Source organism: Chlorocebus sabaeus, chromosome 13 (assembly GCF_047675955.1).
Source record: "Chlorocebus sabaeus isolate Y175 chromosome 13, mChlSab1.0.hap1, whole genome shotgun sequence".
Lineage (NCBI taxonomy): Eukaryota > Metazoa > Chordata > Mammalia > Primates > Cercopithecidae > Chlorocebus > Chlorocebus sabaeus.
In genome coordinates, this window is record NC_132916.1 from 20,427,426 (window position 1) to 20,451,244 (window position 23,819).

At 46.7% G+C, this 23,819-nt stretch overlaps 1 non-coding gene across 1 annotated transcript; it reads left to right on the forward strand.

The window, feature by feature from the left end:
• Window positions 1-305: 305 nt before the first annotated feature.
• Window positions 306-446, forward strand: LOC119625594 (U4 spliceosomal RNA). The gene has a single exon (XR_005241767.1). It is a non-coding gene; the product is annotated as a U4 spliceosomal RNA (small nuclear RNA).
• The last annotated feature ends 23,373 nt before the right edge of the window (window positions 447-23,819 follow it).

Here is a 23,819-nt window from a genome sequence, read left to right on the forward strand (position 1 = left end):
TAATGCAGGAGTTACCTGAGTAAAGAAACCCAAGCTCCTGATTCAAGAAAAGAACCTCTAGGTCATCTGAAACCAGCATGTGGGAGGTTCACATAAGCCCGAGGAAACCTCAATTTCTTGTTTCCTCTGAGACTTCCACCAAAAAATCCCGGCTGAGTAGAATCTGTGCATAGAAACGCAGCAGGCAGCACCCACAATCATACTGGCTGATTGTCATTGAATCCTCTTCTCTCCAATTCCTAATGGAGCAAAAGAGAAATTTCCAAGAAGCTATAGTGAGGAAAACAAGCACAGAAAAATGGGTAAGCTTTGCACAGTGTCAGTATCGGAGCCAATGAGGTTTATCTGAGGCACAATTATTGTTAATTGAAAACTTTTCCCAATACCCTGCCATGACAACTTGAAATATAGTCAGCATTGGCAATTTTTGACAGTCTCTATGGAGACTGAACTTTGTTGGAATAAAAAAGAAAAAGGGATAACAGTTTTTTAAAACAGAACGGGGTTAAAAAAAAAAAAAAAAAAAACAGCCCTAAGAGAAGGCTCTCCCCCAGATCTCAGGTTCTGTGAATTTTTACTCCAGTATTTTCTTTCTGCCATTTTATTTTTTGTTTTTTAGAGACGGTCTCACTCTGTTGCCCAGGCTGGAGTACAGTGGTGTGCTCATAGCTCACTGCAGCTTTGAACTCTTGAACTTAAGTGGTCCTCCTGCCTCAGCCTCCTGAATAGCTGGGACTACAGGCATGTGCCTCCACGCCCACCTAATTTTTAATTTTTTGTAGAATGTGGTCTCATTAAGTTGTCCAGTCTGATCTCAAACTCCTGGCCTCAAGCGATCCTCCCATTTCGGCTTCCCAAAGTGCTGAGATTACAGGCGTGAGTCACCACACCAGGCCCCTAATCACATTTTAAATTTAAAGTAATTATATGGCCAATGGCTTTAACTGCCATTAAACAATGGCCATTCTTGGTTCCTGCCCCAAATTCCAGACTTATTTAGGCAGCGTCTGCTCAACACTGAAGTCCTGTCGTTGTTTTTTTCCCCGAACCTGCTCTTTCTGTAGTTTTCACCATCCCAGAAAAATAGTTATTCCCTCTCCCTTTCAGCTTTCTTAAAGTCACATCTACTAACCCACTTTTCACCACCTCCCCTGCACCATCCTTGGTCCAAGCCAGCATCCTCAGGCACCAGCCTCCTAACTCTTGTCTGTTCTTCTGTTATTGCCCCTCCTGTTCTATTCTCAGGACACCAGCTAGTGTGATTCTTTTAAACATCATTTAGATGATGACACTCAAAACAGTTGGCTGGCTTTCCATCTTACCCAGCGTAAAAGCCAAAATCCTGCAAGTCCCTGAATTATTTCATCTCCAGTTCACCTTTGGAACCTCATCCTCTCCTCGTCTGTCCTCACTCCTTCTGCTGCAGCCACTTGGGCCTTGTTGGCTTTTTCCTGAAAAGGCTGGGCCCCCTCCTACCTCAGGCCCTTTGCACTTGCTGTCTCCTGTGACTGTAGGTTGACATCTCTCTGCCCTGATATCTGCAGGCTCACCCCCTTCCCTCCTTCAAGTCCCTGCCTAATGACACCTGTTCACTATTTAAAACTGCAACCTGGAACCCTTCCAGACGTTTTACCTCTTTCCCAGCTTCTTTTTTGCTTGTAACACTCATCGCCATTTGACAGTGAGTATTTTCTGTCGGTCTCTCTCACCAGGGTAGAAACTCTGAGAGCAGGAAATGCTTTTCCACTTTGTTGGCCATTTTTGTTCCCGGCACCTGGAAAGGTTCCACGTCCCTTGGAACCTGAGGGAGCAAATGGGGAAAGGTAACTACATGTTTGAGATTGGAAGGAGTCACAGAACACCAGCACCCACATGGCTCTTTGCCCTGCCTTCCTGCTGAGCTGCCAGTGTGCCCTCCCACCCAGATGCCTCCAGCCTGCAGCAGGCAGCAGGTAGGAAAGAGAAATGGGGGCTGTGGCTTTGTGCTCCTCTGGACTCTTCAAATGTGCAAAGAAATAACTTAGCAACGAGGATGCCAGGGAACAGAGGCTGGGCAGGTCAGGATGTTTCCATTTTTGCAGCCTCAGAGAGAAGCTGATGAATGAAACAGAATGAATTCTCCTGGGAACACCTGAGGTTGGCCATCGCCGGTTGTCCTTCCAGCACAGGAAACAGGCCCTCAGTAGCTATGGGGCCCCAAGGGAAGCTGGGCCCACAATCGGGGGTTGGAGGGTCTGACAGCTCTGGGGAGGCCTCCTGGCCTGCCCACACCTCTTTTTTCTCCCCAAGCTCCCTTCTCATTCTGCTCCACTCCCCTACCAGCTGCTGCGGCTGTCCCCAGTCTGCCTCTGGCCTCTTTTGTTTTTTTTTCTCAGTTATATGGTATAGATCGCTTTACGATAGGAACCTGACACATACTGCTAAGAACACCAGGAATAGCTTTGTTTGGCCTTTACATTCCTAGGGTGCCAAGATGCAGAGAAGGTTCATCTACTCTTTTTTTAATTTCATTAATTTTGGGGATACAGGTGGTTTTTGGTTGCATGGATAAATTCTTTCGTGGTGATTTCTGAGGTTTCAGTGCACCCATCACCTGAGCAGTATACACTGTGCCCCATATGTAGTCTTTTCTCTCTCGCTTCCCTCCCACCCTTCCTCCCGACTATAATGGACTTTGGGGATCCATCCACTCTGGCTGCCACTCACTCATTCACTCGAGGTTGACTGTGGAGGTGAGTGCATTCCTCTTGAGTCACACAGTGCGGTTCTGCATCTGCAGAAGTTGCTGCCAGGAGACAGCAGGGGAGCAGCTGGGCTTTGGAGATGATCCAGCTGAGTGATCTTACCTGAGATGGGGGATGCCAATAACCAGGCAGACGCAGAAGCCCTGGGAGGGAAAGCCTCATTTGGCTGTGGAGAGGCTTTGGTCACAGAAGCCTGGGCAGGTCATCTGCCCCATCGCGCTGTGATGGTTGCTGTTTTTAGGCTTCGAGGCGATCAAAGAAGCATTACCTATGGGCTTAGCATTTCTTTGACTTTTTTTTTTTCTTTTCTTTTTTGAGACAGAGTCTCACTCTGTTGCCCAGGCTGGAGTGCAGTGGTGCTATCTGGGCTCACTGCAACCTCTGCCTCCCAGGTTCAAACAATTCTCCTGCCTCAGTCTCCCAAATAGCTGGGGTTACAGGTGTGCACCACCACACCCAACTAATTTTTCTATTTTTAGTAGAGACAGGGTTTTGCCATGTTGGCCAGGCTGATCTTGAACTCCTGAGCTCCAGTGATCCACCCACCTTGGCCTCCCAAAATGCTGGAATTACAAGCATGATCCATGATTCACCACGCCCTGCCATGGTCTTAGCATATCTTTGTCTCTACTTTATGTTTTTTTCACATTTGAGGTCAGTCAATAAGTTGTATAATAACTAGTGTAGCTGACATTTCCAAAGAGATTTACTGTGCCAGATCCTGGGCTTTGTGCTGCACACGTGTAGTCCAAATCACCTGTGAGGCAGGCACTCGAATTGCCCCCATTTAGCAGGTGAAGAAACTGATTGTCAGAGCAGTCAAGAAACAGGGCCAGGGGCACGTGGCGCAGAGGCAGTCCCTGAAGTCCCTGCCCTGCCGCCTCCGCACTCTCAGTTCCTCCTGGGCACCAGGTGTCTTTTAATCCTCCTGAAACTCTCCAAGGAAGATAAACATACACTCCAGCCCTGAGCAGCCCCTGGGGTCTATCTGCAATGCACAATGACCTGAAATGGAGAAAACAAGGCAGTTCCATCCCCAGAGCACATCTGCTTCCAGTAACGAGATTTTTATCTTCAGTAGAATCACCAGGTGAGGCGAGAGCAATAGAAATGTCTAGAAGGAATGTAAGCTCTTTATCAATAGTTTTCTTTCAGAATAAAGGGAGAACAAATAGATTCTATTTCTCAAATTATAAATTCCAGGTAAGAATTTTTTTTTTTTTTTTTTTTTTTTTTTTTTTTTTGAGACGGAGTCTCGCTCTGTCGCCCAGGCTGGAGTGCAGTGGCCGGATCTCAGCTCACTGCAAGCTCCACCTCCCGGGTTCATGCAGTTCTCCCACCTCAGCCTCCCGAGTAGCTGGGACTACTGGCGCCCGCCACCACACCCAGCTAATTTTTTGTATTTTTAGTAGAGATGGGGTTTCACCATGTTAGACAGGATGGCCTCTATCTCCTGACCTCGTGATCTGCCTGCCTCGGCCTCCCAAAGTGCTGGGATTACAGGCATGAGCCACTGCACCTGGCTGAAAACATTTTTAAGTAGAGAGAAAAATCAGCAAAGTACGAAGTATATTTTAATAAACCTAAGGATAACCGTGGCACTGGAAAGACCGTCCCTCATCAGGTAGCGCTCAGCCACCGGGAGAGGACGGTGAACACAGAGACCACAAGTGGGGGTCTCTGCCAGGGTCTCCTCTGACTGCAGTTGGCAGTGCCCAGGCCATGCCAAGGGCCTTCCCGATTTTCCTGTCCTTGTGACTACATCTGGATTTTAGACAAGGAGACAGCAAGTACAAAAGAAAAACACAACACAGGGTGACTAAGGAGATTTGGGAGAGGAATCACTCATTGCCCCTTGTTGACAACCTGCTGCTGGTGTTTGCAGGGTGAGGAAAGGGGAAAGTCAGGCCTCCTGGGGCAATTTGTTCCACAGATTGGTAGCAAAAGAGTCTTAATTGACAGCTTTGAGTTTAGCTCAAAGAATAATTCAAGGAAGCTGACTCTCAGAGCTCAGAACTGTCCCTTTTCCTTTCCCAGCTGGCTTTGCTGGGACCAAGATCTATGAGCCTTGGTTGCGTAACACACATAACTGACAGCAGCACAGCTGCCTTCATGGGTTCCTGGGCTTGCCTGTCCAAATCTCTGCCATCCCTGCGGGGCCTGGAAGTTCCAAAATGGCCTGAACCTCCGTGCCCTTCATCTTCTTATCTCCAGGATTTGACGCTAAGCCTAGCCCAGAGGTGTCCCAATGAGTGGGTGTTTAATGAAGTAATGGATTAACACTGAAGTCCAGATTGCCCGAGGAAACGTGGAACGCATGAACAAAGGCTGTCCCTGCCTGCCAGCTTCAGAGAGATGGGGCTGCAGAAAGAGCTGTGGATGGCCCTGAATGGAGGGAATCTTGGGGGAGAAATGGAAAGGCAAGTGTCTTCTACCTCTCAGTCTTGTCCAGGGCAGGTCCTACAAAGGAGGGTGTCCACCCACAGGGCATGATGTGACCAAGGACCCTTCACAGAATAGCCTGTGTTTCCAATGGCCTGTGTCACCTCAGCAGACTCCCTCGGTTCAAAGTATAAAAAGAAAGCTCCTCTGTTCTGAGGACGAAGGCCCCATTGCCATGGGGGGTCCAGAGATAGCTTCGGGAGCTTATTTGGGCTTCACAGGAAAATGAGAGTTTCTGGGAGCAGCTACATTTAAAGAAAAATTAACCTTCATACTTAACAATGATAGGAATGCATCCTAAGGGCTTGTGATGGAGAGAAAAAGTTTTGAAAGGACCTAATAAATATAGGATATCTCATGTTGATGGCCAGGCGGCATGAAATCTTAACCGAGGGGCGCTCTGCAGCCATGCATTCAAGACAAAACTTAAACACTGTCATCAGTCATGAAGTCCCCTGCATGGGAAGGGCTGAGAAAGCCGAGGCAAATACAGGCAGCACAAGCTATTGGGTAAGCACGCACTTTTCTCATCAGGGCGACGTCGCATTATTTGGGACATGTAGTATACACATAGAGATGGGTTTGAATCCTTCTTAAGTATACAAAACAGGACACAGAAAAAGAAAGAGAACTATCTTAATATTTACCCAAAAAGTGATTTTTCTTTTGGCAACTCCCTGTGAGCCATAATTATTTCAAGATAAAAAGTTTAAAAAAAAATTCTGTCTTAGTATGGAGAATGGATGGGAGGCTTTTGCAACAGTCAAGGAAAGAAATGGCTTGTAACAGAAGTTTTACAGAGGGAGATGGATTTGAAATGCATTTCAAAAATAGAACAGGACCTCCTGACAGATTAGATGTTGATGGAGAGGGGAGGAGGAGGAATCATGGCTAACTCAGAAGGTGATAGCTTATCAATGGTGGTGATATATATTTTTTTCCCAAAAAAAAAAAAAAAAAAATCCTTGGGAAAAAAGGTTCCATTTGGCTGTCACTTCAAAATAAAAACCTGAATAAATACCTTGGAAACAATGTATCATTAGCAACATTTGAAACCAAAAGAAAAAAAAAGAAAAGAAAAAGAGTAGTTTTAGTCCAGGAATTGAACTGAAGTTAGAAAATCTGCGTTCTTTTTATTTTTTAGCATCAAAATGTGAGACGAGGAAATCTGGGTTCTAATTAAGTTTTTGCTACAAATTGTGTGACCCTGTTAGACTCAATTCCTACAGAGCCTCAGTTTTCTCATCTGCAAAAAATGAACTAAATTGAAGAGCTCTGAAATTTTGTGAAACATGTGCTGTTAATCCTGAAGTTAGTTGACTCCTTTTTACATCCTTACTGACTTTAGTCATGGTAAGAAGCACTAATTCTCAGAACATAAGTTGTTTATAATTTTGTATCTATGCCATCTTTGCACTCCAGGAAGAGCCCCCATGTGGCTCCCAGTCCTAGAAAATCAGCACCTTTGCAAGGTATCCCGACCAGTGTACAGGCAGTGATAAAATACACCGCGGCTCCACAGTGCGTTTTATCTTGCGTAAGCCTTCTGAACTCCACATGCTCTGTGCCAGGATTAGCTGAGAGGACACGGGGAAGCCACTGCTGACCAGGCTGAAACCATATCTGGGCTTGGGCTCAGCTGATGGATATAGTGAGTTCCTTTTAGTGTGTGGCCTGGCCCACTGCCTGGACACACAGCTACATTCAGGCTCCTCTGCTGCTATAACTAAACCACGTACCTCACCTTCTGTCCTCAACTATAGGCAGGGTCATTCACATTGAAGGCTGTATTTTGAGTCTGATTTGATTGACACACTAAATTCATTAAACAGTAGATTTTGTCTATCCATGTCACTATCTCTTACGAAGTGCAAGGAAGGCTCTGTTTTGGGAAGGCATGGCCTCCAGAAAGACACTAGCAAGAATCTCACATGCCTGGAAAGGTCTTGAAGAAATCAAAACTCCATCCAAGTTCAAAATAGGCCCGCCGCTTCTCCTCCTTTACTCAACAGACATTTGGTGATGTCCTCACTGGATCGACTGTGTGACAAGCACGTGCCAGGTGGACAGAGAGCAGTGGCCACTTGCAGCTTTGCAAGCGGTGGTCTCTGGATGGCAGTAACAGTCAGAGCACAACCAATCTGTGGAAGAGATGTTGTTCTTGTTTCTAGTGAGTAGTGTCAAAGGAAAATGAATCTCAGGACCCCAAAATCACTAAGTCAAAGGGAAACATCAAGCTGGAAACTACATCAGGCAAACCTCCCTCCCATTTTATTCCTAAATAAGATGGCTACAAAGATTTTTTTTTAAAGCTACCTATATCCCTCACCACTTGCCCACCAGGAAATTCCTTATGGGCCCCAAGATCTTTATCCTAATACAATTCTGTTGAATTTCACCCTAACAACGTAAATTGATAGCTTATCTTCGCAGGTGCGGAACAAAGGAGAGAACTCAAAGCCATCCTTATGCTCACCTGAGACAAATGCATGTCTGATTGCTTTCTCTGATGCAAAGATGCAGATTCACGGAACTAGATGAAGGCATGAGTAGCGACTCTTCCTTTAACCCCCTCTCACCTGTAAATTGTGTATTTGGTGAAAAGGTGATCAAGGGCTCAAAAGAATGCAATCGTTTGTCTCTTATCGACCCAAACCTTTAGAAAATGCCTTCCTCTTTCCCCAGTGTCCACCCTTTCCCCTTTAAATATTGAAGCCTTCAGAATCATCTTTGAAGAAGGCACAGACCTGCCTCCCGGATGCGTGTTCTTAACCTTGGCAAGGTAAACTTTCTAAATTGTTTGAGACCTGTCTCAGATACCTTTTGGTTCATAGTAGAAAATCAGAATATTTGAAAAGAACTAGACCTGAATTTTTATAGTCCAAAGAGTCCTACAGAAAAGTTTCTACTCATTTGCCTCCAGTTTTTGTTTGTTTGTTTGTTTGTGTGAGATGCAGTCTCACTCTGTCACACAGTCTGGAGTGCAGTGGCATGATTTTGGCTCACTGCAACCTCTGCCTCCTGGGTTCAAGCGATTCTCATGCCTCAGCCTCTGGAGTAGTTGGGACTACAGGCATGCACCACCATGCCCAGCTAATTTTTGTATTTTTAGTAGAGATGGGGTTTCGCCATGTTGGCCAGGCTGGCCTCGAACTCCTGACCTCAAGTGCCTCCAGTGTTTTTAAGCTATTTTCCATATTAAATGCTTGCTTTGTGTCAGGCACTGTCTGAAAATCCATATGTTTGAGAAATTCAGTCTGCATGACAACCCTATGAAATAGGCAATATTATTGTCCCCAGGAGAAAACTGAGGCACAGAGAATTGAAGTAACTTACTCACAGCTAGGAGGTAGTCGAATGGGCACCTCCTGCAGTGTCTATGTGTGTAACCATTAGAATGTCCTGCCACTAGGCCACAGAGCCCTGTGAGCTATGGAGGTGAGCCCAATAATTGGCCCCCCAACCTCTGACTCTAGCTCATGTGGTTTCCTAAGCCCGGAGGTAGATGGAAAGAAAAGCAGAGGGCCAGCTCAGTAGCGCTCTGGAGCTGAGATGCAGAAATAGTATTTCACTGGGGAGGCCACCAGGTGTGTCACATCCTTCCCTATATGCTCAGCTTTGTCAGGGATCTGTAGTTAGCAAACTACCAAGAGCACCAACCATGCTTGCCTCCAGGCCCTCATGTCTAGCCCCAAGGCAGAGTCCAGACTGCCACACCGAGGGGCTGGCTGACTCCAGAGCAGCTCCCACCCTGAGAGCTCAGAAGTATCAACACACGGCTGGGTGCGGTGGCTCACGCCTGTAATCCCAGCACTTTGGGAGGCCGAAGTGGGTGGATCACGAGGTGAAGAGATCGAGATCACCCTGGCCAACATGGTGAAACCCCGTCTCTACTGAAAATAAAAACATTAGCTGGGCATGGTGGCATGTGCCTGTAGGCACAGGAGGCTGAGGTAGGAGAATCGCTTGAACCCAGGAGGCAGAGGTTGCAGTGAGCCGAGATTGTGCCACTACACTCCAGCCTGGCAAAAGAGTGAGATACCATCTCAAAAAAAAAAAAAAAAAAAGAAAGTATCAACATTCAAATGGTCACTGCCAGACCCTGCGTTTTCTGCTCATGGCATCATCTCCCACCAGAGATGACAGGGAAGATGTCTGGGTGGGAAGATTTGTAAACTCCTGCATTCTGCAGCAAGAAGATTTGAATTCAGTAGCCAAGGACTTCGGGAGGGTCCCCAAAAGGGAGACACCCATCAAGCAACAGGTGGTCGTACTGCTCACGCGGAAGCAGGGGCAGCTGACACACAGGCCACGTTTTTCCAGCCCAAAAAAAGTGAAGTTTCCAGGGATCGAGTTTCTTGACTGCAGCAACAGTCTACGGAACATGAGGTCACTGAGGAGGGGCCTGTCATGGAGAAGACCCCCCACCCCCTGGGGCAACTGTTCTGTCCTCCCTCTGCCAGGCAGTGACAGACCATTCGACAATGAATGATGCCTGAATGTCCCCTGACATAAGCCAACTCTGCTCCACACCCCTATCAACGGAGGTGGCCCACATCAGGAAATACAAAAGTAATCATGAGTCAAGTCAGAAGAGTTTTTAAAAATCAAACATCTGTGACATTCAAATCTTTAATTGACCTAAGCTATGGGGTCATTTCTTTCTTAGTGGTTTTATTCCAAAAGCGACTTGAACAGCCAGTGGTTTGGTTTCCCAGAACTAGTGTGGGCAGCCTGAGTCTGTTTCACTGGTGTTCATGAGCCTGAACCCAGGGGCTCTGAAGGGCCCCAAGTGCCCGCTCAGCGGGAGCCCCCACCAGCTGCCTCATGCCTGCCACATGTCCCGGATAAATCCCAGGACACCTTGGGGTAAATGGCCAACAGTAGGCCTCAGCAACATGTCACAAATTTGTCCAGATCACCTGTGAGGGTGGAGAGGGCAGGTCCCAATGGAGTCACAGAGATCTGGGATCTGCTTCTGAATCCAGACCTGAAAGGCAGGTGTGATCCGTCTGAATTGCCGAAGTGCTGAGACACTGGGCATGGATGGGTGGTTACTTCAAAATGGTGAGAGCTCTCTGGGCACCCCCTTTCTTCTGCATTTTGTTTCCCGATTGAATACTCTAAAGGCTAACACTCCCCCAGTCAGTGCCCTGATTTTTAAAGCAAAAAAGGAGAAAAAGAGATAAGTCTCAGGAGCAACTTCCTGCAATTCTCTTATGAAATCATCTGAGTTTCTATTTATAACCAGACCATTGCTCAAATGCCAGCTACCTAAAATTGCAAACATATACACATATTCTCCTTCGCCGTCATCAACATTTGACTCTTCTTCTGGGCATTAGCGTCACCTGGTATACCTTATTATTTACGCAATAAACAATAAGAATTAGAAATGTTGCCAGCACATCACAGGTGCTCAGTAATCCCTGTTAAATAATGAATAAATGAATTAATAGATCAACAAAGATCAGGTCACCTGCAAATCCATTCAGGACCCACTTTGGGCTGGGCATTGAGGAGTCCCTTTTCTCCCTGGCTCCGTCCTCATTTTTCCCTCCAGGGCCCATCAGCCTTGTTAGTTTTAGCCTTTGCCCCCCCTGGGGTTCCTGCACAGCTCTTAGTTACTTGGTTTCAACCTGAGAAGCTAAGGCGGCTGTCTGGTCTGAGCTCTGCAGGTGGAAGCCTGAGCTCTTTAGAGTGAAATATCCATCATGTCTCAGTGTAACTTTAATGCATTATTCATCCCACAGAGTCTTTTTTTTTTTTTTTTCTTTTAGACAGAGTCTCACTCTGTCACCCAGGCTTGGAGTGCAGTGGTGCAATCTTGGCTCACTGCAACCTCCACCTCCCGGATTCAAGTGATTCTCCCACCTCAGCCTTCCGAGTAGCTGGGATTACAGGTGTGCACCACCATGCCCAGCTAATTTTGGTATTTTTAGTGGACACAGGGTTTCACCATGTTTGCCAGGCTGGTCTCGAACTCCTGTCCTCGAGTGATCTGCCCACCTCAGCCTCCCAAAGTGCTGGAATTACAGACGTGAGCCACCGTGCCCAGCACTGTCCCACAGAGTCTTGATATCTTCTCCTAAAGCAAACAAAAAAATCATAGTAAATGAGGATATTTTGGTTTAGAGGTGAGAAGATGACAGACTGCCCCAGCAGGAGTCAGGATTCAGACTCACTCTGCATTCAAGGAACAAGGACTTCATCTCTTTTTTTTTTTTTCAGTGGTGTGATCACAGCACACTACAGCCTCCATCTCCCAGGCTCAAACAATCCTCCCAGCTCAGTCTCCCAAGTAACTGGGACCTACAGGCGCACATCACCATGCCCAGATTGTTTGTTTGTTTGTGTTTCAGTAGAGATGGGGTCTTGCTATGTTGCCCAGGCTGGTCTCAAACTCCTGAGCTCAAGTGATCCTCCCACCTTGGCTTTCTAAAGTGCCAGAATTACAGGCATAAGCCACTGCACCCGGCCTTAGGACTTTACCTTAAGGTTATGTGTGGGAGTGAGGAAAACGGGACCCTTGTTTGGACCTCATGGAAATCAGGAAAAGCTGGACCATCAAGGGCCTGGGACCAGGGATGAGCAGTAGCCACTGGGCATTGGCCTCATGTAGTACAGAACCCACAGGGTACAGGAGGTGGCAGGAGTTTCTGATTCGAGGCCACTCTACTGACCAGGTGGCCGGAGCATAGTAATCCCTCTTACGGAGCCAGCCCTTCACATCCTCCTTTTCTGCCCCTGGTGCCAGCAAAGAGTCCCTCCCTTGCCCACCTAGTGTGTGTCCCTCAGCCTCACTGCTTGCTTCAGCTCCCTCCTGTACCTCCTGTGCAATCCGCAGGTCTTTTCAGGCAATCCAGCATTAGCGATGACCCCATTTCTCCAACGCAGATTCCGGAGGGAGAGGTTCTGGTTTTAATCACTTTGCCCCACTTGGGTGAGGCTTCAATTCCCAGTCACATCTCAAGTTGGCAGCACAGACTGGATGCCCCAGAGGCAGGCGTCCTCCCCACATCGTCATCTAGGGGATGAGGGGGATTTGAGGGTGCAGCGGGGTTTCTTGGGGGGCTCTGCAGCTGTTTCCTTGTAAGGAAACTAAAGGTGACTGCATGATGAGGCCAGGCCTGTCTAGTGCAGAGGAAGTGTTCAGGTGATCACCTGGAAAGGTTGTGCTACCAGAGGGACCAGCAGCATGTCCTAAGGACAGGCCACCTATCTGAGTTCCTTTTGGGCTCAATCTCCATGACATGGAAATGCACCCAAGTTTCTTGGAGGAGGCAGACAAGAAACTAGGAAGCATGTCTTCCCTTTACCACTCTTTAGACATTCACTACAGGAATGTGAAATGTGAAATACTCGTAAGTATCAATAAGCAGGCTTTTTGTTCTCATTCTGGAGATACCAACTTAAAAAAATAGCAAAAGTCTGAAGGTCAGCGTGCAAAAGAGATGTGGCCCAGGAATTCCAACAGCTGCGTCTCCATCCCTCTCCCAGCAAATGCTACAGCAGACCAGACCATGACTGCTGCAGCTAAGAGGAAACCTGAACCCTCTCCGGGGACACGAACACTTCCACCTCCTCTTCCTGCCAGCATCAGAGACAACGGGGCTGATCTGATTGAAGCCACTCCAAACTCTAAAAATGGCTGTTTCAAAAAATAATGTCATGGAAATCATCCAGGCTGGGCTTCATACCTGCCACTTGCAAAAAGAAAACCAGGTCATTCTCCTTTCCTCCTCCTTCCCTCTTCCTCCTCCCTTTCTTCACCTCCTCCCTCTCCTCCTCCCTTTCTCCTCCTCCTTCCTCTCCTCCTCCCTTTCTCCTCCTCCTCCCTCTCCTCCTCCCTTTCTCCTCCTCCTCCCTCTCCTCCTCCCTTTATCCTCCTATCTCTCCTCCTCCCTTTATCCTCCTCCTCCTTCCCTCCTCCTCCTCCCTCTCTCCTCCTCCTTCTCCCTTTCTCCTCCTCCTCCTTCCTTCTTCCTCCACCCTTTCTCCTCTTCCTCCTTCCCTCCTCCTCCTCCCTTTCTTCTCTTCCTCCTTCTCTCTTCCTCCTCCCTGTCTCTTACTCCTCCTCCCTCTCCTCCTCCCTTTCTCCTCCTCCTCCTCCCTCTCCTCCCTCTCCTCCTCCTGTTCTCCCTCCTTTTCCCAGTTCCTCCTTCTCCTATTCCTCCTCCTCCTCCTTCTCATCTTCCTCCTCCTCATCTTCCTCCTCCTCCCCCCTCCCCTCTCTCCTTCTGCAGGTGCTCTAAAATATGAGGCAAAATCCCCAACTAGCACAGGGCACAAAGGGCATTACTCACTCCATTAATGGATCAAGCAGCCAGGGACAGCCAGGGATTTAAAACTCTCTCTGTGTGTTCTCTTCCTGAGCCAGTAAGTCCCCATTTGTCAGCAGTTTGCTGAGGTTGAGTCTTGTCGTTAGCATTCATATCCATTTGAAACATTTTTAAGATGTTATATTTAACAAAAGCAACTTGTCCTTCATCACAAAAGAAGAAGGGAGCTGGCTTTTCTCCAGCCATTTCTTAAAAAAAATAAATGGGTAAATATCTTCTCAAGACTTCCCAGAAATGAGCTCTTAAAGTCCCTGCTGTTAAACAAAATTGCTATCCCTGGCAAAGAGAGATGCAGAAGCAGCCAGTTGACTGGGCGGAGATTCTCCTGCCATTCACTGGCACTCACCATGTGCCTGCCACTAGCTAGGGGGGCAGAGGGCATCACACATGGCTGCTGGTCTCAAGGGGCATCACAATACCAGGATAATAGCCAGCTCTTACCAAGTGCTTACCTGTGCTGGTGCCTTATAGACATTGCCCCTGAGCCTGAGAACAATCTTTGAAGGCAGATGATACGCAATTTAATTGAGGAACAGGCCAAACACATAAATAATGAACAACAATATAAAGAATTGTATCTAAAGTTCCAAACATATGGCAAAGAAAATAATGTTACTAGAGTTGCATAGACGGAGAGGTCAACTAGGGAGGCCCTGTGAAGTTTCTAGGAAGTATCACTGCGGGAGAGGAAGGGAAAGGCCATCCAGGCAGGGAGGGGTGGCCCAGGCCAGGATTCAGAGGCAAGATTTGTGCACATGACCTGGAGGAAGAATTTAGGGGAGTGGAGGAGGGAGGCAGTGTCGGGGAGATGTCTCTGGTATCTGGGGGCAGGGAGGGAGCCCTTTCACTGGGTGGATGAGGCCCCCCACATTTCTACCCCCTTGCCTCTGTGCTAAAGGGCTCCCCAAATACACTGAAGTCAGCTCAGAACCCCCAGGCCACCTTTCCCAGGCTGAGCTTCTCCCTCTTCCCGGGAAGCCTCCTGCAGCTGCTTTAACTCAGGGCATCTCTCATTCTGACTGCCTACAGCATTTACAGCGTGGGGAGCCCAAATGACCGTGTGTCCTTTTTATAACCATGCGTCACTCTGTCATCTTTCATGATGTGCGTGTTCAGTGTCTCCAATAAGACGGCTTCTCCTAGGGATTGGGGGCGGTGCTTCACGCTTTCCACCCTCTGCTCCCACCTCTGGCTTTGCGCAGGGCTCAACCGTTGGTCCTCTGACCCTCTCCACATAGAGTAGTCCAGTTACTGGTTGAAGGTGTCCAGGTTCTTGGTGTTTTGAGCAAAGACTTAGACAAAACACACAAATAAAGCAAGGAAAGAATGAAGCAACAAAAGCAAAGATGTATTGAAAACGAAAGCACACTCCACAGGGTGGGAGTGGGCCCGAGCAAGGGGCTCAGGGGCCCTGGTTACAGAATTTTCTGGGGTCTCAATACCCTCTAGAGGTTGCCCATTGGTTACTTGGTGTATGCCAAATGTAAATAAAAAGGATGAAGTCAAGTTACAAAGTCATTTACTTGGTATGCATCCTACAGAAACAGAGAGGATATTACTGCCTGTGTAAATGGGCAGGATAAAGTAACGTTACAAAGCCAGTCACACTCCTGTCATTGCTGAAGTGTTTCCATTTGATTTCATTCCAGGAAGTCCTCAGGTTCCCCGCCTCCAGGCCCTATTCTCCTGCCTCAGCTCCTTCATGTACTTTTTTTTTTTTTTTAAATAAATCCACCACTGATTTGCAGATAACTCGTATGCCTTCTCTTTGATCTCAGTCCTTCTCTGTCACCCAGGTTCTACTCCTGAATCTCCCATTTTCCATGAGACAATTCCCTGGCCATGTCTTGTCATCACCTCAAATGTAATACGTATGAAATAGAATAATCTATAGTCACCGCAAACCAGCTCCTATCATTAACGTCCTCGTCTTTGGCAAATATTTACGGCTCATTTCCATTATACACTCCTTTGACAGAAATACAAATTATAAATGAAATGTTTATTTAATTGAATTCCTGTATACTGCATCTGACTCCCCATGGTCAACCTCCACCAAGCACAGTAAGAGTTCCAATGGCGTCACGGTGCGACATCTCTCCGGCTCAGCCATCACTCACCCGACAGTCTCTGTGGCCTGGAATGCACTGAGAGCCCAGAAATCAGCGCCAAGCATTCAGGACATCTTTTCACTTATTAAGTAAAATGAGTAGCCAAAGTGATGCCAAAAAATTAATACCCAACGTTTATAACTTTGCTGCAGGAGCGCCTTTTTAAGGTCTCACTCAGCACCTATTTATTCTTATTTTACATTCAGTCCTAACGAAACTGGCTATTTGGCTTACAACTCTACGGTAGAAGCGCAAAAGTATAAGAGACACAGGAACCACAGAGGTCAGCAGCAGAAGCAAGACCACAGGGACAGGAACCACAAAGGTTAGCAGCAGAAGCAAGACCACACTCTGGGAGGGAGATGATGTGAAAGCTGTGAGAGAGGCTGAAACGAATAGTGTCCTGAGACCATCTCTGATGAAGGCAGAAAGTCGTAGCCCATCTGATGGCAGCCTGATCTTAGATTACAGAATGAGAATTATATAGAACAACAGCAAGTATTTGCCTAATACTTTACATTTTGCAAAATGTGTAAAAATTATTTTGTCTGCTTCCCTCAGGCATCTTTTGAAAGAAATAAGGCAAGTATTATTCTGATTCTTCACAAAAGGAGACAGAGACAGAGATGGAGTGACTCACCCAAGGCCAAGGAAGAAGTTAGCAGAGCTGCTGGGAGCTCAAGCCCTCTGTCTTACAACCTCCACATTGGGGTCAGATACGGGGAGAGGAGGCTGGTTAAATTTTCTTTGTGGTTCTCCTCTCTGTCCTCTCCTCTCCACTCAGGACAGCTCTGGAGGTCCCGCCCTCCTCCGCGGCCCATCCCCGCCTCACCTGGAGTGTTGTGAATTTCCCCCGGGGGTTCCTTCTCTTGACCCCAGTGGGCACCCCATCCCCCAAACCCACACTGCCAAATCAATGTTCCCCAAATGCCATCTTTTCTCAAAAGCCTACGGTGGCCTCCTTTCTCCTGAAGCTGAGTTCCTGAGCATCTGGCTGCTGAGACTCTCCAGGATCTACCCCCACCAACCCCCACACCCCCACTCACAGCCCCCACCAGCTTTGTATCCCTCTGCTCTACCCACCCCGCCCCAGGTGGGTGGGACTCATTGCCTCTGGCTCCCCTTGCTCACAGTCTCTGGGCCTTTTTGTAAATGCAGTCATCTACATCAGCAGGCCCCATCCTTTTCGGCACCTGGGATGGGTTTCATGGAAGACAATTTTTCCACGGACTGGGAGTGGGGGGTGGTGGGGGACCGTGGAGGTGGGATGGGGAGGTGGTGGGTGGGAGAGGGTGGAGGTGGGATGGGGAGGTGGTGGGTGGGAGAGGGTGGAGGTGGGATGGGGAGGTGGTGGGTGGGGGAGGGTGGAGGTGGGGTTGGGGGGATTAAACTGATTAGATTCTCATAAGGACCTCAGAACCTAGACCCTCGCACTCGAAGTTCACAGTACGGTTCGTGCTCCTATGAGAATCTACTGCCACGGCTGATATGACAGAAGGCGGAGCTCAGGCGATCCTGCTCGCTAGCCCCCATCTCCTGCTGTATGGTACAGTTCCTAACAGGCCAGGGACTGGTACTGGTACTGGTCCTGGTCTGTCGCCTGGGGGTTGGGGACCCCTGATCTAAATCACAGCCATGCTCTCAGACCGAGTCAAATTGCCACCTTTCCCCAGGAACCTTCCTTGATTACCCCCAAAATCATTAATTTCTCTTTTCAATTATAGAACACTTTTTCTTTTCTCGGTACTTTTCAATCTTGCATTTCAGTATATGTGGTTTTGTTTTCAAGCTGCCTAATATATGTTTTTGTTGTCTGTTTTATGAGATGGAAAGTGTGCTAAGGACAGACCATGCTCCTCCTCTCGTGGCCCCTCCACAGCTCCTAGCACCGGCCTGGACACTCTATGAACCGAAGGATTCGCATCAGGTTCCCAAGGAACTCACAGTTACTGTTTGAGACCGGGGCTTCAGTGACTGGAGATATAAATCTGTCTCAAGTCAGTCTGAGTTGCTTCACAAGTTTAGAAAAAATTTCCAGTTTTGCACAACTCCAGGATGCTCACTATGGGCTTTGACATGCTTAGGTGGGAAATCGCGGACTGTCCCAATCCTGCCTGCCTGCCTTCCCTCCTTCCTTCTGTCTTTCCTTCATTCTTTTCCTTCCTTCCTTCCCTCTTTCCTTCCTTTTTTTCTTCCTTCTTTCCTTCCTCCCTCCATTCCTTCCCTCCTTCCTTCCTTCCTTCCTTCCTTCCTTTCCTGCCTTCCTTCCCTCTTTCTCTACTCCTTTCTTTCTTTCCTTCCTTCCTTTCTTCCTTCCTTTCCTCCCTCCTCCTTCCCTTCTTTCCTGCCTTCCTTCCCTCTTTCTTTCCTCCTTTTTTCTTTCCTTCCTTCCTTCCATCTTTCCTTCCTTCCTTTTTCCCTCCCTCCCTCCCTACTCCTTCTCTTCCTTCCTGTCTTCCTTTTTTTCTTTCCTTCCTTCTTTCCTCCCTTCCTTTTTTCCTCTCTACCTCACTTCCTCCCTTCCCTCCCTCCTTCCCTTTCTCCCTCCCTCCTCCCTCCCTCCCTCCCTCCCTCCCTCCCTCCCTTCCTTCCTTCCTTCCTTCCTTCCTTCCTTCCTTCCTTCCTTCCTTCCTTCCTTCCTTCTTTCCTTCCTTCTTTCCTTCCTCTCCTCATGTTCTACACCGTTGTTTCTAGGCTGAGACCACTACCCACACCCAGCTGGCCTGGAATGAGCAGAATTCAGTTCCTGGAAATGCACAACTCATTCTCCCAGTGAAGGCCTTTCTGCAAAGGTCCTCTAAAATTTATGAGCTAAGGCACTTTACAGAAGAATCCAACCTAATAAACTATTTACTTTACTGCAAACACTCTTTCAATATTTAAAAGTGAACACATGTTTTGTGGAGCTATAATCAGGGTGTTTATGCTATTTTTAAATTCTGGGTTTGTTTTTTAACTTAGATTATTTCAAATAGAGCATCCATATTAATCAACATTTTCACGTAGCATCTCATTAGCTATCTCATATTCCATTATGTTTGGTGACCATAGTTTGCTAAGTCAAGGACATATCCTTTAAATTATATTTTCAGCATCCTGAATGAAGGGGGATGGGAGATGCCATTTGCCCTGACCCAACACAGCCCCACAAGGCAGGAGACCCTGACATTTCATTTCTCTTTCACAGTCACTGCCACAAATCTTTTCACAGTAGCTGCCTCCAACTAAATACCAGATTGCTTTTGGAGAATGAGGGCAAAAGCTCATTTCCACTCCTGCCTTTCACCTGTCTCTTTCTGATAGAAGCTCAACCCAGGTAATTTTATCACTGAGCAAAAGAAGTTAAGCTGTTTATTTTATTTTATTTTTTATACCCACCTGTGTCCCTTTGTCATAAATGTCATATCCAAAGCCTGACTGATGGATGGACTATTTTCTTCATCAGCTCCTCTGATGCTGGAACACACTAATATTGCTGTGGGGTAAAAAGATGGGGTCCGCAGGCTCTCAGCGTGGCCAGGGGAGTGACAGCTCCAAAGACCTCCCCACCATTTGCCTTGTCCCACTTCTGATGCCCTAACATCTGGCTGGGGATTCACTCCTCCCCCTCCATCCCCCACCCCATTCTCAGCCATGCAGGTGGGTTGGGCTGACTCTACCCCCAGCTCCCAGGAGGCAGGGCAGCCTGAGTAGCTCATACTAATTAGCATATCTCATCTTCTTGGCCTCAGCCATTGGTTCAGGGATAGACACGTGACCCGACCCCAACAGTCACTACCTCTGGAGGAAATTTGCAGAAGTTTCTGGGAAGGAAAAATGTCTTCCTTCTATTAGAACCACTGGAAGAAGCGCTCTCACTCCCTTTGGATGTGACTGAGAATGGATGTAATTGCAGGAGCTTATGGCTGCCATCTCACGTCCTCCTGGGAATGGGCCTGCAAACAGGGAAGCAGAGGCACAGCAAGGAGAGAAATTGAAGCCTGTTACATTACATGAGCTCAGATCCAGTCAGACCTGAGGCCAGGACATGGCTGGATCCTTCAGTTGCATGAACCAAAAAATTACCTTTATTTTTTCAGCCTGCTTGATTTGTATTTCCTCTTACTTATAACATAATACTAGAATCTGATTGTTGTTTGGTTGGGAAAACTGGCAGGCAAGTATCTCGCTCTAATATGATGTGATAGGTGCCATGACCCACAGAGGTAAAAACCGAGAGGAGGAAAAGGTTCACTCTGGCTCAGAGGGGAGGGGTTATTCTATGCTGGAGGACAGAATGAGGAGTTACCAAGGCAAAATATCCCATCTCAGATGCATTCATAGGCTTCTAGAGCCCCTAGAGCTGCAATTTTGCAGATGAGGCAGCCTGGGGCTGCAGAGGGGTGACTTGGCCAAAGTCACAGTTATATGATAAGATTGGAGCTGGAAGGGAGATCTCAATTTTTAAATGATTTTCATAATTTTAATCCAACAAGGCTTTTAACATTTTTATTTGTAAATCCCCAAAGAATAATTCATTATTTAAAAATTATTATTACCCCCTTCTTTGATGAGTCATAAATCAAGCTTTCTCTTTACTTGGACGGATCTTTCTTGGGAATTCACGGATGAGGGAACCTACAGGCATTTTGTATAATGTAAAAACACTGTCATGAGAGCAGAGCTCCAAATTGCACTGAATCCAATCTTATACAAAATGATGCTGCTTTTAGGTGCTCCCTTATATGTGAAGAAGCAAGGGAGAAAGTCAGGTGATATCCCAGGGTATTGAGGTGATATCCCAGGGTATTGGGTGATATCCCAGGGTATTGGATGATATCCCAGGGTATTGAGGTGATATCCCAGGGTATTGGGTGATATCCCAGGGTATTGAGAAAGTCAGGTGATATCCCAGGGTAGTAAGGATGGAGGGTCTTGCAGAGTTATATGAGGCTATAAACAGAAATTGGTTCCAGTCTTGTAATTCAACTTGGAAGAAGCAGCACATATTAGACGGAAAAGGGTGGGAACTCTTATAAAGGAGTGAATCTGAGGCAGTGGAAAATTCTATATTCCTGGATAAGGTGGGTGGAGGAGGAGTCATGGGGAAGGAGAGCATAGAGTGGGAGAGGATTACCAGAAGAATGGATCAATCACCAGTGCCCAGTAAACGTTAATTATGTTCCCAGAGAGTATAACTTTGCAAAAAGGAAAGTGAGGAAGAAGAAGAGGAGGAGGAGGAGGAGGAGAACAACCCTGGAAATAGTATTTTGTACATCACAGGAGACAGGAAGAAAATGAGAAAGAAAATAAATTGAGAAAAGTGGTTTTTTAAAGAGGGGGGGAAAGTCCAAGTTAGGATTAAAGAAAATAAGAATGTAATGTATGGATATGCGCATGGAAGAAGTGGATTAGGGCTGGGGAAACACACACATACCTCTTCTCCCAATAAAAAAAAGTTCACACCTCTTGGCTTTAATCTTTTCTTTAAGAAACTGCTTTAATTTAACAAGTGAAAAGTCAAGAGTGTTTAGGAGAAAATTCATGCTCTATTCATGCTCTATAGGACACACGTGGGTAAGGCCCAGAGGCCCAGCCCTGCCAGCAACTCCTCTGAAAACATCCGAAGGTGGGGGTGGAGGGTCCACAAAACCTCTTCGGGCTCTGTGATCTCAGAATTAAATGTATAAGGCACGAAACATCTGAGATCTCTTCAGAGGCTACAATCTGAGCTGGTGATAGATTCTGAGCTGGATATCTTGAATGATATCTGCAGGATGAGTCCCCAGTGATCTATAGAGTTGCCTAAAAATAAAATAAAATTGTAACTTTAGTCATGCATTCCACGCAGAAATAGCCAAGCCTTTGGGAGAAGAGTTATATTTTCTAATATTCTATGTCACTTTGCATTTAAAGAAGATACTAACGGTGTTGCATATATGCAAATAATGAAGGCTGCATGGTGCCTCAGTTTCCCCCTCCTCTAGCTTTATTGGGCCAATACTACTGCTTCAAGAGCCTTTATTTCTGGTTCCATTTTCTCAGGCATTGGCTTCTGTGATGAAGAAAATTAAAGCTGTCCAAGTGTCTTTTGATGGCAGCTGGCTACAGAACTTTAAACATCATTTCCGTTAGGCACAGAATTTGGGAGTTTTATAACTCAAACTTCCAGCAGGTTCTAAATAAGGAATTAAACCCCTTCTGTGCTAAACTGTGTAAACAAGCAGATGGGAGGGAGATGCAATTATTATCTTTAAAACCATTTTAAAAATCAACATTCTTTTCTTCCCCCCAAATACAAAGCAACTAAATCCTTGTGATGGCAGGTAAAGGCTCAAATTTTCTAAAAAAAGGTTAACTGCACCTTCATCCTTGGAGACCAGAAGGCAAATAAAATTTTCAAAAATTGTAGCATAGGCTGGACGCGGTCGCTCACGCCTGTAATCCCAGCACTTTGGGAGGCCGAGGCAGGCAGATCACGAGACCATCCTGGCTGACATGGTGAAACCCAGTCTCTACTAAAAATATAAAAAATTAGCCAGGCCAGGTGGCGGATGCCTGTAGTCCCAGCTACTGGGGAGGTTGAGGCAGGAGAATGGTGTGAACCCGGGAGGTGGAGCTTGCAGTGAGGGGAGATCGCGCCACTGCACTCCAGCCTGGGTGACAGAGCGAGACTCCATCTCAAAAAAACCAAAAAAACCAAAAAAACAAAAAAATTAGCCAGGCGTGGTGGTGGGTGCCTGTAGTCCCAGCTACTGGGGAGGCTGAGGCAGGAGAATGGCATGAACCCAGGAGGCAGAACTGGCAGTGAGCTGAGATCACGCCACTGCACTCCAGCCTGGATGACAGTGAGACTCCTCAAAAAAAAAAAAATTGTAGCATAGATGACTTCTAAGGGCATTCCAGGGCATTCCATAACTCTCTCTATGGCTTCCCTGGTAATTGAGGAGCGTCTACTGGTGGGCTTTCTCCAAAGGTGAAAGGACTCCAAAGGTCCCTCCCTGTAGTGGCATCACCACTGCCCTTTGGCATGTTTCATATTTGTTTGGTGCTTATTCTCTAAAATATTGTTTTGCCATTCTCCTGAGCACACTCAGTTGCCACATTAGCATATCAGAGTCATCTTGAGAGTCTAGAATTGAAGGTTCACATGGTTTATCCAGCAGAATTGCTAGCAACTGACCATTGCTCAATGTTGTTGGCTTTTGCTCGTCAAAAGTTGTTTGTTTAAAAAAATTGATGATGGCGATTCCGAGGTCCCAACAAACAGATTCTGTTTTTGTTGGCCTACGGTAGATCCAGGAAACTGCATCTTTAACAAGCACTCCAGGTAGTTGTACACAGGTAGCTCAGGGACCACAGTTGGGGTAACATTCATTCAGAGCAAAAAGCCCTGGGATAAAATGTTAGCAAGTCAGATGGGACTGCCTGGCTGCGGAGAGAACAGCAGAAGTGGCTGGACCCCTTGTCATCCTGGACAGTCTACTAGTTACTAATGATTGGTAAAGAAAGATCACTCTGACTACCTAAGACAATATATTTTGTTTTCTTCACTGTTTCAGAGTAATGGTTCCCCCATCTTTTCATTATGAAATATCACTTTTATTATTTTCTTCCAGACAATGTATTAATGTGATTAATAGTCAACAGAATAATTGAATGTCAGTAGTAACAGTGCTTCTCATCGGCAGGACACAACCTGTGCTTGAGAGTGACCTAAGAGAATTCAAGCCTAAAGCAAAGAATCTTGATGTCAGTGCTGGGTTGCAAACTCATATGCCAACTGGCAGGTAATATATAATAAAGCCCCCGCAGGTGTGGATCCAGTGGGGCAAGAATCATGACCAATGGTGTCTGACACTGTCTTAGTGATGGGGAAACAGTAAGATGTGGTGGGGATGGCAGTAAACTGGGACAGGAGATGTCCCCTCTAAAGAAGGCTGCTATTGCTGGGCTCTGGCCATGGTTGCAGGCAGGGATGTGGGCCAAGAGTAGCCCAAAATCAGACATTTTATGTGAAAATTCCTTATTTTAAAATATTGCTAAATTTTATAAAACACAAGAGTGCTGCCCAAAGAATATATGTGTATAGCCTGGATTTCACTGGACCACCAGTTTGATATCCCTTGCTGTAGTCATTCTTTGTGGTCATCTCACACACAAATCCAGTTAGATTTTGGAATTACTGAAAAGACTTGACC